We start from the raw sequence: 9,124 nt of genomic DNA on the forward strand, positions 1-9,124 counted from the left end.
TAAATCACACTTATCTCCATTAAGATTTTTATAAAGTACATTAAGTTGAGCAAAAAATATGGAAAAAAAATATATTTCTAGTCATTTTAAGATTTAATTGGCATAATATTTAATCATCTTTTCATTAGTAAGTTGTATGAACAAAAAAAAATCCACTCTGTTTGGTTTTGATTTCCAGAATTTACTTTTTGAAAAAATTTATTTTTTTATTTTCACTGAATGTTTTTAATATTTTAAGAAATTTTTTTAATTTTTAGACACGCATAACATAAATATACTTAAAAAATACAATATTTGTGAAAAAAAATATTTAAAAAATTCACTAAACACCAATAAAAAAAATTCAGTATATTTTTCATATTTTTATGTATTTATTAATTTTTAAAATATTTTTCACAAATATTTTACTTTTTAGATACATCTAAGTAAGGTGCATCTAAAAAGTAAAAAAATTACTTAAAATTTTCAAAATATTAACTAAAAACAAAAAAACAAAAAATTCAATTTTCAAAAATTTGCATTAAAAAAATTAAAACCAAACACACTGATTATTATCACGTTTTATACCGAAATATATACGTTACTGTGTGTATCAATTTCCGACCACACTGCCAATCAAACACTTAGCTGGAGAACACTGGCAGAATAGACTAAGCTCGAGCGACCTGCAACAAAAAAAAGAGATCCCGACGGTGGTTCGTCTACCCGGGGACACTCCGACGATCAAATCAGTTATCTCTCAAAGATAATCAATAGTGCTTAACTCACAATTCAGAATATAAATTGCATACCTTAGACCCATGGGGTGCCTCTCTTTTATAGCAAACTCAATCCTAGTTCCAATAAAAGCCTAGTTCTAATGGACTTAAGATTACTATTAATCTTGGACTCCCAGTAGGATTAGGATAAACTCTCTAAGAGTCTTATCTTTATCCAAACTGAAGTCTTCTCCAATTTTAGGACTTTTGTCCCTTATCCGCTTATCTCGGATTCCAGTATTGCTGCAGAATACCTCGGCAGTGCTCCAAATATCTCGGCAAACATGATTTGCCCACGTAGCACCTCGGCTAACAACCTCGGCCACGTGGACTACCAAAAAAATATATCTCCACAACTGCCCCCTAGGTTCTATTACCTTGGCAAACTGAGGTGATGGAACCTATATTATCTCTTTCATCTAGCACATCGGCTAAGCTTGCTTCATCATTTATTGCCAAAGTCAGAACTCGTCGGCTCAATATGACCCAGACCTATAGTCTGCTTTCATCAAGGCTTTGGAACCAAATTCGTTCAAATTTCTCAGCCGAAACTGTCCTTCTAGCCGAGATATTTGTTCCATTAAATCAAGATCTCCAAGAGTTTTTCATCATGCGTATGAGCCGGCACGTACAATATTTCAACTGTTTCTGCCACGCATCCTTCCTCTATTGAGCCGTGTCTGATACGCGTCATTAAGTTGCCTTGCATCTGCGTATTTGATCAGAATCTCTTCACTCTCTCCGTCTTTTCACTTCTGCATCTTCGTTTTTGTTTAAACTTTCTCTTTCAAATCCTCCATTGCTGCTTTTGTGAAGCTTTCTGCAGCTAGTTTCACTTTCCCTTCTGGCGAGGATTCTGTTACACTTCCTTGCTTACGGCCACCGTCTGATCCCGGCGAACTTTACTTCGGCTTTATTGCTTTACTCGTTCATGTCTTTTGATCATTTAACACTTGCTCACAAATTTGTTGATTTTCTGCCACTGTTCTTGGCTTTATATACCTGTATAAACTTTGTCACGGTGTTTTTTGATAGTTCATCACTTTTCTTGATTCTGAATCACATTCTTGTTTCTGTTTTCTGTAGATTCTTGCCTTCAATGCTTGTCTTCAAACTCCAAGGTGCCAATCGCCAAGAAGAGCCTCGATCAAACTCTTTGGAAAATCAACGCTAAGCTCGAGGTTGAGCTGCCGAGAAATCTTCCCAACGGTCTTCTGGGGCCGAGACACAATCCGCCACTAACGCCGAGTAGATTGTTTTTGATGTTTTTCTTTGTACCTTGTACTTTTTTGTTACTTTTGAAACAATGTAGTCTCAATGTTTAGCTCTTTATTTTGCCGATATGCCCTTTTGTTATCTAAACAATTTATTCTTCATTGTCAGGCCGAAGTTCCTTCTTTCCTTATCTGAATGCATTTTTTAATTTCTTCTTTCAAATGTTTTGAATTTTTTCCCTCTTCTTAATGCCTTGTATGATTCCATACTTAGAATACAATTTACATGTCTTCAACATGCACCTTAACTGTGCAATCTCCCCAGGTTAACATACCTCGGACAAAACTTTGCTTATCTCGGTCTCAATTTAACACTTGAAAACATTGTAACAAATATTTTCACAAGTGTTGCTTTTACTTCTTAAGACTTCCGTCTTCCATTACCTTCAAAGTCTTGGTAACATAGTCATCTCGGCACGTGTACAGATACTTCTTTCACTCATAACCTTGGATTTAACTTCCACTTGTAAATTTTCTCAAAATTTCAACAAGTGTTAAATCAATCTTCTTTCTCGGTTTAACTTCAACTTGTATATTCTCTCAGAATTTTAACAAGTGTTAAACATAATCTCGGTTTAACTTTAACTTGTAAATTCTCTCAGAATTTCAACATGTGTTAAATCAATCTTCTTTCTCGGTTTAATTTCAACTTGTAAATTTTCTCAGAATTTCAACAAGTGTTAAACATAATCTCGGTTTAACTTCAACTTGTAAATTCTCTCAGAATTTCAACAAGTGTTAAATATAATCTCGGTTTAACTTCAACTTGTAAACTTTTCTCAAGTTTTAACAAGTGTTAAACATAATATTGGTTTAACTTCAACTTGTAAATTCTCTCAGAATTTCAACAAGTGTTAAACATAATCTCGGTTTAACTTCAACTTGTAAATTCTCTCAGAATTTCAACAAGTGTTAAACATAATCTCGGTTTAACTTCAACTTGTAAACTTTTCTCAAGTTTCAACAAGTGTTAAACATAATCTCGGTTTAACTTCAACTTGTAAACTTTTCTCAAGTTTCAACAAGTGTTAAACATAATCTCGGTTTAACTTCAACTTGTAAACTTTTGTCAAGTTTCAACAAGTGTTAAACATAATCTCGGTTTAATTTCAACTTGTAAATTCTCTTAGAATTTCAACAAGCGTTAAACATAATCTTGGTTTAACTTCAACTTGTAAACTTTTATCAAATTTCAACAAGTGTTAAACCAATTTTAGCTTGTGAAATTCCAACTCTCAAGCATCATTCTTCAGCCTTTTGCCCCCTAATGTGGACTTAAGTTCCACTTGGGTTCTCATTAGGCACGTGGCTTTGACTTTGATATTGCTCTATGGGTAGGGGACCTGCCCTCTGCATGGCTTCCACATACTCCTTTGTGAAAAGAATTCTTTAACTTAAGCCAAGCTCTTCTCTTCTCGGACTTAATTATCTAAGCCGAGATCTTGTCTTCTGGGATCTGGGATTCTAGATCTTGAATTTGGGATCTGCTCACTTGAGCTGCCTTCTCGTGTCCAGTATTATCTCAGCTTTGCTTCGGAGAACCATTTCTCTTATCTTGTTTGGATGCCTTTGTCCTCGACGTGTCTTCCTCGGCCCTGGTACACTTTTCTATCCTGGCCATCAGCTCCTCCATGCTTTTCGGCAATGTCTTTGCCAGTGATTTTCGAAGCAGGCAGTCATCCTTCAAGCCATTTTTAAACGACATGACCGTCACCTCTTGGTTGCATCCTAGTATTTGGTTGAATACCTTATAATACCTTTTGGCATAGGCTCTACGGCTTTCATCCTCGCCGATCTTCAGGGCCATTAGGACGTCTACCCTTAATGGCTGTAGTTTGTTTGTCACGAACCTGGCCACAAACATCTCAGCCAAGCTTTCCCAGGTTTTCACAATTCCTTTTGGTAACTTGTGAAACCAGTCCGATGCAATTTTTCCGAATGATGTGGGGAACACTTTGCAGAGCAACGACTCGTTCCCAGCGTATAACACCATCGCGTTCAGGTATAATCCGACGTGAAAGTTGGGGTCCGACTTCCCATCATATATCTGGAACCTCGGCATACTGAATCTCTTCGGGAGCTCAACTTTGTCTAATTCTTCCGAGAACGGCGTTCTCGGTTTGACCGGGGAGGTTACCTCGGCATCTTGTTGATTCCTCTGTAGATCCCAGATCCTCTTTGGTTCGTCCAAGGGCTCGACTATCTCCGGATTTTAGCCTCTTTGGCGCACTATTTCTAGTGTCATCGTGAGTCCTTTTGGACCTCCCTCCACTAGTCGTATCGAAACAGAATTCCTTTCCCTGAACATCCCGATGTTCTTTGGTGCAGGTTTCTTTTGTTCGACGTGCCTTCTGGGATTCTCCATGCCCGACCTCCCGCGAAGGCCGACGAGAATGTCTCTTGGTCCCGCCATGTTGAGGGACTGTAGGAACCGTTTTCTGCCCCCCTTTCTGGGCACCTTTCTTGGCCGCTGGAATCGGCATATCTTGTAGCGGGAACGGTGGCTGCATGACATTGTTCTGCATCATGAAATTAATGACCGTTTACAAGTCCGCCAATTTGTTCGCCATTCCCTTTATCTCGTCGTCCCTCCGCAGGCATCTATCTTTCCATACCTAGAGGTCGTCCTCGTTATAATACCCGCTCCGGTCTGATTTCTTTGGTACGCCACCCTCCTGGCCGACGTCCTTTTCTCCGTGATTCTTATCACGAGTCTCTTTGTTGCTGTTGTCTTTTTCAACGTCAAGGTCAATATGTTTCACACTCTCAGTAGGGGTGTCGTCCCCAACCTTCTCTTTCTATCCGCCGTTGGCCATCTATTCTCCTTTCTTTCCCACAGACGGCGCCAAATTGTGTGTGTCAATTTCTGACCACACTGCCAATCAAGCACTCAGCTGGAGAACACCGGCAGAATAGACTAAGCCCAAGCGACCTGCAACAGAAAGAAGAGATCCCGATGGTGGTTCATCCACCCGGGGACATTGCGACGATCAAGTCAGTTATCTCTCAAAGATAATCAATAGTGCTTAACTCACTATTCAGAATATAAATAGCATACCTTAGACATATGGGGGTGCCTCTCTTTTATAGCAAACTCAATCCTAGTCCCAATAGAAGCCTAGCTCTAATGAACTTAGGATTACTGCTAATCTTGGACTCCCAGTAGAATTAGGATAAACTCTCTAAGAGTCTTATCTTTATCCAAACTGAAGTCTTCTCCCATTCTAGGACTCTTGTCCCTTATTCGCTAATCTCGAATTCCGGTATTGCCGCAGAATACCTGTAGACACCCTATTTTTGACCGGTCCTAAGACTTGGGCGCTTTCTTTTGTTTACCCGATGATGACAATTAGAATGTGTTTCTCACAAAATTCTCAGTAAGAAAGATGGAATTTAAGTTTTAATCCCAACCTTCACCCATTTTTTGGCCAAACTATTTTAGACCTTAAAACCCTATTTTCAAAATATATGTTTTTTAAATGTTTCTACGATGTCTCGAGGCTCCCATTTCGATTAAAATATTACACTTTTCAGTAAACCGAGTAAGGGCAAAGTGGAAATGAATGGAAGGGAGGTGAACTTTTTGAAAAATATTTAAAAATATCTTCTGTATAGGTTTGGAGTTGAAGGAAATATGAGGGGATGAAAGAAAGCTGGTTTAGGAAAAGGATGAGTATCAAATCATTAAGAAGGAAATGAGCAGCCTTCGCTAAATTAGGCATTTCTCTTTGTACATTTGGAATTTAAATGTGAGGCCACCACCATTGGAAAGTAGACTTCTAGGGGCTTCAATTTAGACCCAAGAACCACCTTAAAGCAAGTCTAAATAAGGGAGATATGCCCATTTGAAGTGAAGCTTAAGAGCAGATTTTGTTGACCCAGCCCGAGATAGCCTTCACCAAATTAGGCATATCTCTTTGTACACTTGGAATTTAAATGTGAGGCCACCACCATTGGAAAGTAGACTTCTGGGGCTTCAATTTGGACCAAAGAACTGCCTAAAACCAAGTCCATATGGGGGAGATATGCCCATTTGAAGTTGGGCTTAAAAGCAGATTTTGTTGATTCGACCCAAAACAGCAATATCCCATTTTTCTTGGTTTTGGTTCGGTTGGGACAACCCATTTACTTATTCTTTGAGCCATTCAAGTGCATCCAATCATCCTCCATTATACCTAACCATCCTCCATAGTCAAAAAGATGTTTTGTTTGCATCCATAAAGGAGTATTCCATGCAACCACCTTGAAATTTTGCCCTCCTATCACATTCTTGTCTCCCATCTTGTCTCCCACCTTCTTTTTGACCTTTACTCTCCTTCATTACCTATATAGAATGATCATATTGTAAGAGAGGAGGAGGACCACGAAATTGAAGAGAAAGGAGTGAGAAAAGAGTGAAAAAAGAGAGAAAATTTGAGTTTTTGAGTAAAAAATATTCATATCTTCCATATACACCCCATACCTTCCATAGCTACTGAAATTCCTCATTTCCATACACCAAAACCACTCCAAAAATTCTGATATAGCCAAAGATCAATCGCCTTGATCATAAGGAAGAATGTTTAGTGATTGAAAGTGAGAAAAACTAGAGAGCTAACCACTTTCTATACCACAAACTCCATAAACTCCATAATTTCGAATTGAGGACTTGAGAACACACTTCCTACACTTGAGGGTGATCAAGAGGAAGTTTGGAAATCAAGAAGTTCAATCTTTCTTTGGAAGGTGAATTTTTAATTTTTAATTTTCTTATATTTTATATCTTATATTTGTATTCTTGCTTCTTATTTCATTATGTTTTGTTATAATCCAAGTGGTTTGTTCATCTCATATTTATTTTCTTACTTTATATTTCATAGTGTGTTGTTATAATCCTAGTGGTTTGTTTAGCTCATAATTATTTATTTATTTATTTTTATTCGCATACTTTAATTTTATATTAGTTTTGTTGTAATCTTGCATGTTTTACCTCATATTTATTTTTTTTTTCGTGTATTAGTCTCATATTAGTTTTGTTGTAATTTTGCATGTTCTGTCTTATATTTGTTTTATTGCTTTAGGTTTATGTTGTGAGTTTGCACTTTTTTTATTTTATTTTATTTTATATTTATTTTCTTTTTTTAATCTAACCGGTAGTGGTTAGTTGAGCGACCTACATATTTTTTGTTTGTTCCTTTTCTTGGTTTCGCAACAAAGCAGGTTTTGCTTGGCCTAATTCGCCGGCCGCCCTATTTGGCCGGTCGGTTAGCTTCTTCTGAACAAGATGGCGTAATCTCCCAACATTGACCAATTTCCGCCGGCGGTTCTAAAGAACATGAAGCTTTTATTTTATTTATTTATTTTATTTTGAGTGTATTGTGAGGTTTTTATTTTGTTCTAATATTCTCCTCATCCCTCTCTAATTTGGTTTGTAATTATTCTTTAAAATGTTGTAATAATTCCCCGCCCTGCTTCTTTCTATCTCGTTCATTTACTTGCTTTCTTTATTTGTACATAAACATCATATTTATTTTTCATCATAGTTATGCTTTGCATCCATGTTTCATGCATCTTGATTCGGCTAAGTTTGCATTTGTGGATTTAATCAATTCCTTTGTGATTATGTGCGCTACCTCATGTTCTTGAGATGATTCACATATCATATTTTAGAAGCCGAATCTTTAGTTGCATCTCATGAGTGAATTGCATTAGGATTTTGTATATAAGATCATGCATATTTTACTAACTTTGTTTTGCAGCTTGTTCGTGGGACATCAAACATGTGAGTTTTTATGCTTTAGCATCCCGTGTGTGTGTGTTTTTCTTACTATGTCTAGCATTCTACCATGAGGCTAGTTGCTTATATGATATAACTCTATGAATGCCAGTGGATGGAGGTTGTGTCGCTTAATTTGGAATGATGTTGATTTTTCATGCTTGTAAACTCAATTTATTTGGGTTGTACATCGTCAAAACTCTTTCAAAATGCATGATATCAAATTGTTCCAAAATGAATGTCATAGTCTATACTTATATGCTTCACATAGTAAATTTTAGGATTTATTAACTAATCAGAACATGAACATATAAATAAAATAAAATTCATATCATGGTTAGTAAAGGCCGATCTTTGATCGGGTGGGCGGGGTGCTCATTATTGACCTTCCCCTCTCATACCTAAGGTTCCGAGCCAAGCATCCTTGGTTACGACGAACAGTGGCCTTGGCACGAGTCATGGGTTTCCTAATTTTCCCAAAATAAATATTAGGTGGCGACTCTGAGATCTGATGACGCAGTCCATTTTTTACAAAATTGCAATAAAATAGATTTTCAATAAAAGTTGTCAAATCTGGACTCTCATCTATGTTTCACATTGCACTCGTGAGAATAGATCAAAGAGATCTCGGGGGGTCCGAACTGTTTAACGCACGCGGGTACCCCCCGGGCATGTTACAATACCTCGGCAATACCCCAAATATCTCGGCAAACATGATCTGCCCACGTAGCACCTTGACTAACAACCTCGGCCACATGGACTACCCAAAAAATATGTCCCCACAGTTACACTTGTTTATCATCTTGTCTAGGCATCACATTAATTTCAATCGCTTTTCTTTTAGGGCGAATTACATGGGGCTTGTGTTATTTTAATCCTTAACTTTTTAATTGTGACACGTTTGATCCTAAATTTTGAATCTTGTTTCAAATAAAGACAATCAAAGATATTTCTTTTGCAAACGATCTATTTCAAAGGCAAATACAACTTATTTTTTGTTAATTAAGTTTTATGTTGTTTGAAATGTAATGACATTTTTTTTTAATGAATAATATTGAAACTTTCTTGATTATAAAATTATGTTTGGCTTAATTTTCAGAATTTATTTTTAGAAATTTTTTTCTAAAATTATAAATTAAAGTGGTTAAAAAAATTAAAAACACAATTTTTATATAATTTTATCTTTTGGGAGGGTAGAAATAATTTTTTTTTATATTTACTTTCATTAAATTAGTTATTATTTTTTCAAAAGTCAAACATAATGACAATTTTGATTTTATTATTAAATCAATCAATTAAATCAAAAAATTCAAAACTAAAAATATTTCATATATTAA

At 36.4% G+C, this 9,124-nt stretch overlaps 1 long non-coding RNA gene across 1 annotated transcript; it reads left to right on the forward strand.

The window, feature by feature from the left end:
• Window positions 1-6,385: 6,385 nt before the first annotated feature.
• Window positions 6,386-7,490, forward strand: LOC145807528 (uncharacterized). The gene is made up of 2 exons (XR_014350671.1): window positions 6,386-6,757; window positions 7,232-7,490. It is a non-coding gene; the product is annotated as an uncharacterized LOC145807528 (long non-coding RNA).
• Window positions 7,491-9,124: the final 1,634 nt, after the last annotated feature.

The sequence above is a fragment of the Camellia sinensis genome, chromosome 14, assembly GCF_055761805.1.
Source record: "Camellia sinensis isolate YWXY chromosome 14, ASM5576180v1, whole genome shotgun sequence".
Classification (NCBI taxonomy): Eukaryota; Viridiplantae; Streptophyta; class Magnoliopsida; order Ericales; family Theaceae; genus Camellia; species Camellia sinensis.